Genomic DNA, 8,379 nt, shown 5'->3' on the forward strand with positions numbered 1-8,379 from the left:
TCCAACTCCAAAGCAATACGCAATCGTGACATAGAACATAGAACAGTGCTTTCTTACAGTGCGTTCCACTAAGCGTCATTCATGACGTCATTACGTTCACTCACAAAAAGCTCACAACAATTAATTTGAAGAGGTGAATCAAAGTGAACGTTAAGAATATTTCGGCGCAATTTTTGAAGCTAACTAAAACACTTCTTTGTATGATTTTCACTATAAAGGATTTTACAAATACCGGTGGTGGTTTTCGTAAAACCCACTATAGTGAAAATCCTATAATAAAGTGCATTAGTTAGTTTTATTACGAATTTTCATCAAGAATCGGCCAGTTCCATCCAATCAGCAATTTTAGAATTTTTATTTGAAATATGTCATTTGAATTTTAATGATGGCGACGAGAAAAATCACATTATTTGATTCAGAAAAATAAATTTTAGTAGGAGCCATTGTTTCTGAAGCCGATGCGACTCGTGCGGAACCAAGTAAAGGGAATTATGCAAAATAAATTAATAAAATTCATTTTAGTTAATATTCAACAGCTTGTCATACATTTTTTCTTGTCAATCAAGAACATAACCTAACTTAATAAATAAACAATGATACAGAAACCAGTAGATTTCAGAACAATCAATGAAATATTAAAAATTAAATTATCACAAGGAAAATTGAAAGAAAAATTGCTACATTCAGAAATTTCGAAAGACGACTAGTGTAATTTGAATTGAAGAGGTTATATTTTTTAGGAGTGATTAATTTTTGGGAAAGAAAGTTTTTGACTTTCTACTACTCCATCTTGATACTCCCTCATCCTTCTTTTTTTGTATCAAGATGGAGTAGTAGAAAGCCAAAAACTTTCTTTCCCAAAAACGACTAGTGTAATTTCATAAAAACATTCTCAAGTTAGAACTTATGTTATAAATGAATCCAAAATATTCATAATGTCCGCTCACTTCACAATCATAGTAAACAATGACCATTTCCAAGAATATATTTATTTCATGACAAATTTATCTTATTTTTGTATACATGTTTTTTGCAAGAGAGATGTTAAGAAATATTGGTAATCAAAAACCTCAACCTTCCACATCTGCTGATGTTGAACACGAGTATGCTGAATTATACGATGAAGAAATTTTAGAGTGTCACTGACAAAAAAAGACTTGATAGTGGTGACCCAGCCGATCTCAACTCTGAAAGTCTATAATCTGAAGGTCAAGTATAATTTTGAATTCTATAAACATCTTGTTTTTTATGTATTGTGCGAGAATTTCTTTCATCACTTCACTAAAAGCATGTATACAAAACTGAATTATTTGTAAAGTTCACATGAACGCTCAAAAATTTCTACAAAATCCATTTCACTTGAGGTTACGATAATAACGCTCGCAAGCAATTGGAACGGGAAAAACTGCAGTCGTGAGCGTGATCGCTATAAACGCTTAGTAGAACACGCACAACAGTATTCTCTAGAGATTTCATGTTATTGCACGAGTTCTTGAGTTCTCTAGTATTCTCAGATGACACTGATCACAGTATATATATATATATTCGTTCATACTTGTACGCTGTTCTTGTATGGCGAAGTTTCATGAGAATAATTTGTTATCTGCTGAAAATTGTCATTTCTTTTCAGTAATAAAAACTCACAGCTCAAAAGATGTTTTGGGTTTTGTTACGATGAACGACAAATATTGAATTATGCCGGATCATAGGCAAAAATGAATTAGCATATCCACTTTAAAGTTATAGCCAGCTTTTCTGCAAGAGTTGTTGTTTCTGTTATACTTAACTATCATTCTAATATCGGACCCACCATAACAATGATTCGTCAAATGCAGAAGGAATTGCTCAGTCGACAGTTCCAATAATGATTAGTTCTAAAATAATTGAATGGAACGCCATATTTTATAATGTTTTTTCAAACTTTGTTAAATGGAAGAACCGCATTCTGTTACCTTGCACGAAGACCATCCATTATTGCTATAATGAGATAAATAATTACAATTGTTTCATGAAATTCATGGAAATTTCACGAAAACTGAACTCTCTTTTACTTTTCCAGCCACGGTGTATTTGATTTTGTACAGGCATCTATATTGAAAACCCATTTAAATGAAAATTAGTATGTATATGTTCTGTGGTTCCATCAGTTATCCGTTTCGTAATGAAATTCAAATATTTCAACTTCTTTGCGGCATTTCTAGCAGGTATTTCATTCGCAAAAATTTTGCATGATTCGGACGAATATGACTGCAACTGCCCCTTACAAATGACTACGACTAAAACAAAAACGCAGAAGCCATACGTTGAATACATCGTTAGATCGCTTTTTGAATCAACCAGATGGTATATTGTAAAATCAAATTATCTCAAATTCGAACAAATGAATTGAACATCTGCTCAACACATTTTGATGAGTTTTATCATTTCTTTCCAAAATGATTGGTCGGGTAACAGGATTGATTATTCACAGAAAAACAATTGTTTCTTGCTAACGTTTCGAATTTTATCAAATTCTTTTTCTAAACCCGTACTCTAACAATACACTTATATGACCATAATCCGTTTTATAATGATATACATTATGATACAGATTTTTCATAACGATACAGATTATCAACCAATAGAAACCCATAATTTTTCAATCAAGAATCCTGTTCCTTTGTTTGTCCTAGATTCTAACCTAAGTAACTAATTGCTGTATTTGTCAAAATCAGTTTTCATATTACCTACCTATATTATCAAAATGTCTGAAAACAGCGATATAGAAGGAATACCATCGACTCCAATATTTTTAAAAGATCAGATTAATTACAGTTGTTATATTCGAAATAAATATAATTAGAATCTTTATAGTTTTCATATATCCATGATAATACCATTAAGTTTGTGTTTTTTAAAAAAAATATGAGTTAGTTACTGTAAATGTGTTCAATACAAATATAATATTTATAGTTTTTCATTATTTATCGGGTTTAGAAAAAATAGCGTATGCAACTCTCATGTAATGGTTATTAATACAATCGCATATACCATACAAAACTCGCCTTCGGCTCGTTTCGTATCCCGGTTAATGCTCGTGTCTTAATAACCATCATTACGTGATCGTTGCATAATATACTATTTTGGTGCTCTATAAAAATGAATTCTCATAACATGCCTTCAACAAACTTCATAACTGTTGTCATAATGAAATAATAATAAATGTTCAATAAAATTATTCACCAAATAGCTGAACTCTAAACTGAATATAACTGAATTCTAAATTCATCAAACATTTTATATATATAAAAAATTAACAATATTGCAGTAACAAAGTATTCGTGACTTACACTACACAAATTATATGAAAGTACTCATAGCTCCATTACTGATATTGATATTTGATTTTACTGATTGAATTTTGGAACACATGAGATTCTCAAAAATCCAGTATCCCTTGTTGAATATAAAAGAGTGTATGAATATATTTTTGAATTTGAACATACGACTATAGTCGTCAAGAATATATTCTAGACGTCCAACCATATTTATCCAAAAGACTTTTGAGCATATCCTCAAACACGATAATGTCAACACTAGAATGTCGATGACCTCTCAATACTACATCTTCCAATTGAATCAGTAAAATACCGGTACAATCCTTTTTTCTATCCTAATTCGTTTTCACATCAATATGAACAGATACAACTTTATGAAAATTATATACAAAGCCATAAGGTCAATTCCGAATATTAAATAGTGATTTTCTTTCTGTTCTGTTTAAAATATGTTTTTCCGTTTATCAACTGTTGCTTCCACACGAACGACAACTCTGAGAAGTTGAAAAACTTGTGCGAGCTAAGGACTTACGAGCTCTTACTTCTTAACGTGTGATCCAAAATTTATGATCTGAAATATTTTACTCTTTTCACGGTTTTCATCCAAAAGTTAGTTTACACGAGAAATGAATATATGCATGAATATATTTCTGAATTTGAACCATCCATCCAACTATATTTATCCAAAAGATTTTCAGGCATTTCCTCAAACACGATGATGTTAACACTAAAACGTCAACGACCTCAATATGTGATGAACTGTTTGCAACCTTTGGTGTAGTAATGAATATTACTGGAGTGCTATCGACATCTACCAGATGTATCTTTGTTATAAATAAGGCCAATATGATATGTAGACTTAGTTTAATCTTCCTCTTGCAGATGATCACTTGGTGATTGAAACATTAAAAATAACGGTTTGGTGTTGGGATAGAATTTCTGTAATATTCTTCACCTACACTTGGAGCATATGATCGTTTTTGACCTAACGTGTTTGTATTGCATAATTTCCTGCGTTGTTCTACTGAAATTTGGTTGTATAGGTATTTGGTAGTATTCATGTGAATTCTTAGTGTATGTTGGTATTCTCTTAATTCCTAAACGGATATTTTTTTGAAGGTCATTTTAATTGTCATGTGTAAGATGTCTAAAAACCCTGGTGCATCTACTCATACCTGCAAAAGTTTGGGGTAAAATGAGGGATTTATGGCTAACTTGATTAGCAGAGATCAACGCCGTTTGCGCCGTTTCAGATGGCGCAAGCAGTCATTACAGTAAACTGTAATCATAAGACCACACAGGGTGTATTTGTATTTATATTTAATTCCACATTCATTTTTCATACCTACTGTGCTTTTAGGATAACTTAAAAAGTGAGTTAATGAATTTTTTGTGTTTTAAGTGTTATTGACGAATTGTCAGTATTAAATTGAAAGATAAGTGTCCAAGTTCTGGTGAATTATTAGTTGAAGTTTCAACCCAAGCAAAGTTTTGAAGAAATTTCGTCTAATTTCTTGATATTTCAACTCAAGAAATGTTGGCAGATGTTATTATGTAGTTGACATTAGTTATTTATCGGAACGAATTCCGCAAAACAGGTGGTAAGTGTAAAGATTATATACTTGAACACATGTTTTTAGTATGGTATTGGAATGGAAAAACTGAATAATTCACTAGATTACAAAGAAATATTCCCAGTGAATTCTTTGTCGAACTTTTCGATTACCTGTTAAGAGATCATTTTGATAAGCACCAACTTTTAACCGTTTTTTTTTTAATTAATAATAAAAAAGTTTCCTCATTGATGCATAACATTTGGAATAAGCGGTTTATATACGAAGAACAATGTAATGAGTAAAAACACAGCTGTTTTCTAATAGATATTCAACCAAAATACATCTACTCATAGTGACTATGGATGTATGTGTATCACACCTAGCAGTTCTACTCATGAATCAGGACATTGATTTTCTTATACATACACATCTCGTTAAGTACAGAAAATCACTCAAGAGAAATAGCACTACAGTCCCACCTTGAACTCGTCATGCAAGCCTTTGGGTTCTGCAAATAACTTGAGAGAAATTACAAGGCAAAATTTATTAATTTACAATAGATGTAAGATGGTCAATTACCTTCCGTTGATCATCAGATGTATTGAATAACTTCTTTGGTTCAGAAAGAATGTGAACTATTTATTGTCTGTAAAAGTATATTAAAGTTTATAAGATTTCTGTATTTATAATTATTGAAATTTACAGTTCCAGCATAAATTGAACAAAGTTTAATTCAAATATCTTCCATTATTATTATTTTAATTTGATTTCATTGAGTCATATTTTTTGCTATGATTGCATGTGCAGGTCATCACTGATAGATCAATTTGACACTTGACCCCCATGCCAATTAAAATTTCAAATTTTTCAAAAAATAGTATCAGTAATAGCCCCCAAACGTTTTTTTCATGTTTCTACGTCAAACCGTTCAAAAGTTAAGTTAGTTTTTTATCAGTCTGAGGTGAAATTGTATTTAATATCCTTACCAGTGGTAAATTAACTTCCAGTTTCCTTGTGATGTGATTTCTTTTATATTCAAATTCCCACGAAAAGTAAAATACCGTAATGTTCAGAGAACACTAGGTTGAATTTCTGCAGACTGCATGAAAGTAGTTTAGCGTCTTTTAGAATACAAATACAAAATGTCTTCTGATATACTTTAATTGCTTACTACAACCTTTTAATTTGAGTGTGTAAAAGAGTTATTTTTTTCAAACAATGTGATCATCAATTATGATGGTAGTTTTTTGAAAATATTCAATCAAATTTTAAAAAAAACATACAGCTGATGAGAGTATCACATCTCAACAGATATTTTCAGATTTTTCGAAATTTGACTCACAGAAAATTGTATTTTTTTTAATTTTTATTTTCGAGGGCTCTTTCATTATGCTCTTTAGCACAGCAGATATTCAATCTAGAGATCAAATATGCCCTCAGTGCCTCTCTTGACAATTCTTCCTTGTGGTGTTCACAACCTACAATATTTTTGGGAGAAAAATTTGACAATTTGATTAAAATTACTGGAAAGCAATTTCTTTTAAGTTCCCTCTCAAAAACACCTGATATTATTGTGGCTTCAACATCGTGAAGAAAGCTATTAATTTTTTGTGATGGTAATGTTAAAAATCCTCTGCTCTTGTTTCTTATGAGGGAATTGAATATTTCATTTCCCTTCTCCAATATCGAATCCACACATTCTCCACATTTGGTGTTGCCTTTAATTTTTTTTGCAACATATTCACAGAAATAAGCAAAAGCTTCATCAATACCTGAGAAGTCCTCTTCAATTTCGGAGATAGTTTTTTCTATTTCAATATAGAATATAAATTTTTGCTGTTTTTCTTTCAGATCTCCAATATGAAGAAGGGATTTCAACATTTCTCCTCCACTAACATTACTTTCCCTGGGCGGTTTTATCAGAGAATAGAGGGACATTAGGCGGAATATTTGTCCAACTTGAATTGACTCGGGATGAGTATTGCATCCACCTGCAGCTCTCATCATCCCAAAAATGCTGAAAATGATATCAACAAAGTTGATTGGAATTGTTATGGATATGTGAACATTATCACCTCCAAATGATCTTGGTTCAATCTGGATGTCATCAAGTATTTGAAACCAAAATGGGGTTAGGAATATTCTCTAGTTGAATACTGCTAGAATTTGCCAATGGATGTTTTGTGACAGAGTGTGAATCAGGTAGAATACTACAGGATGGAATAGGAAAAACGTTTAGTGGAAGTTCAGGAGCGGTTTCACTGAGAAATAAAAAATATCAAAATACCTATTTTTATTATAAAAATGACTATCACTTCAATTTCACAATAGAACTTGTCTAAAATCTAAATTTTTCATAATGATCTTATACCACATAGTAACGGCTATATATCCATCAATTTACTTGTCTAAAACATGTTTTACCCGTTAGATCAATAAATGTTATTTAATTAAATTAATAAAACTATATAAATAATCACACAATCCTTATCAGATATTTGGCAGAAGCTTTATCAAATATTCTTTGAAAAAACTGATCACAGAACTAAATATAGGAATTCAAGTATTTCAGTTGTTCATGTTTCAAACGGAGTTTTTTCCACTGGATAATCCAACTGCAAACTGAAAAATAAAACCAGTTATAAAAAAATGAAAATCAATCTTTGAATCTGGGAAAATTTCAGCATCCTTCATCAACAATTTTCAATAGCTCATGTAGTATGATTTCATGACTGACTTCAATGTTTTGGTTGGTTTTCGGGTTTTGCTGTTGTTTTCTTTGGTAAACTCCAAACGTTTCAAGTGCAACTACGACAGTCAGCGGCGTTGACGAAGTACTCCTCATAAGATATTCATTGAAACTAATTTCAGCATCAACTTTATTCTCTAAGATTACTTCATCAACGCAACTGAATATGATTATCTCAGTTGCAGTCAAATATTTTTACTGAAAATAATCAGGGCAAAGCCAGGAAACTAACTATTACTAAATTAGACAGGATGGGTTTATACATTCAGTTCGATTTTAGAAATATTTCATGCTGATTTCAGAATCGAAGTTACATTAAATCATTAGTTTATCTATTCAAAATTATATCTGGTTTCATTGATTGTCCGGAAATTCTCTCCCCTATAACTTTCAACGTTCCACGAAGGTCCATCAGACAAATAAAGCTATTTATTACACCATATCACTTAACTTACTATGGGTATCATTCTCCATCTCCAACATCTAAAATGTTGAGACTTGAAAATAACTACTCTGATAAAATCAATTTCTTCTGTGATGATGAAAATATTTTTAAGAATCTCACTCTTTGCTCATGCAAATGTTTTTCATTACTTTAATTTTGTCCTTCATTAAACACACATAAATGCGTCTATAATAATTATAGTAGTAGTAGTATAAGTGGTTACAGCACAAGCTTTCTTTGTTATATAATTTATTGTAAACAAAACTGAATAAATTGAGATCCCTGTAAATAAACATGGACAAAAAACTAAAA

General features: G+C 31.1%; 1 long non-coding RNA gene across 1 annotated transcript; it reads left to right on the plus strand.

Moving 5' to 3' along the window:
* The first annotated feature begins 4,448 nt into the window (after window positions 1–4,448).
* On the plus strand, window positions 4,449–8,379 carry LOC141480291 (uncharacterized). The gene is made up of 2 exons (XR_012464246.1): window positions 4,449–4,918; window positions 6,725–8,379. It is a non-coding gene; the product is annotated as an uncharacterized lncRNA (long non-coding RNA).

The sequence above is a fragment of the Leptinotarsa decemlineata genome, unplaced genomic scaffold (assembly GCF_025532065.1).
Source record: "Leptinotarsa decemlineata unplaced genomic scaffold, Ldec_3_MD MMD2_P_RNA_scaffold_7, whole genome shotgun sequence".
Taxonomy (NCBI): Eukaryota; Metazoa; Arthropoda; class Insecta; order Coleoptera; family Chrysomelidae; genus Leptinotarsa; species Leptinotarsa decemlineata.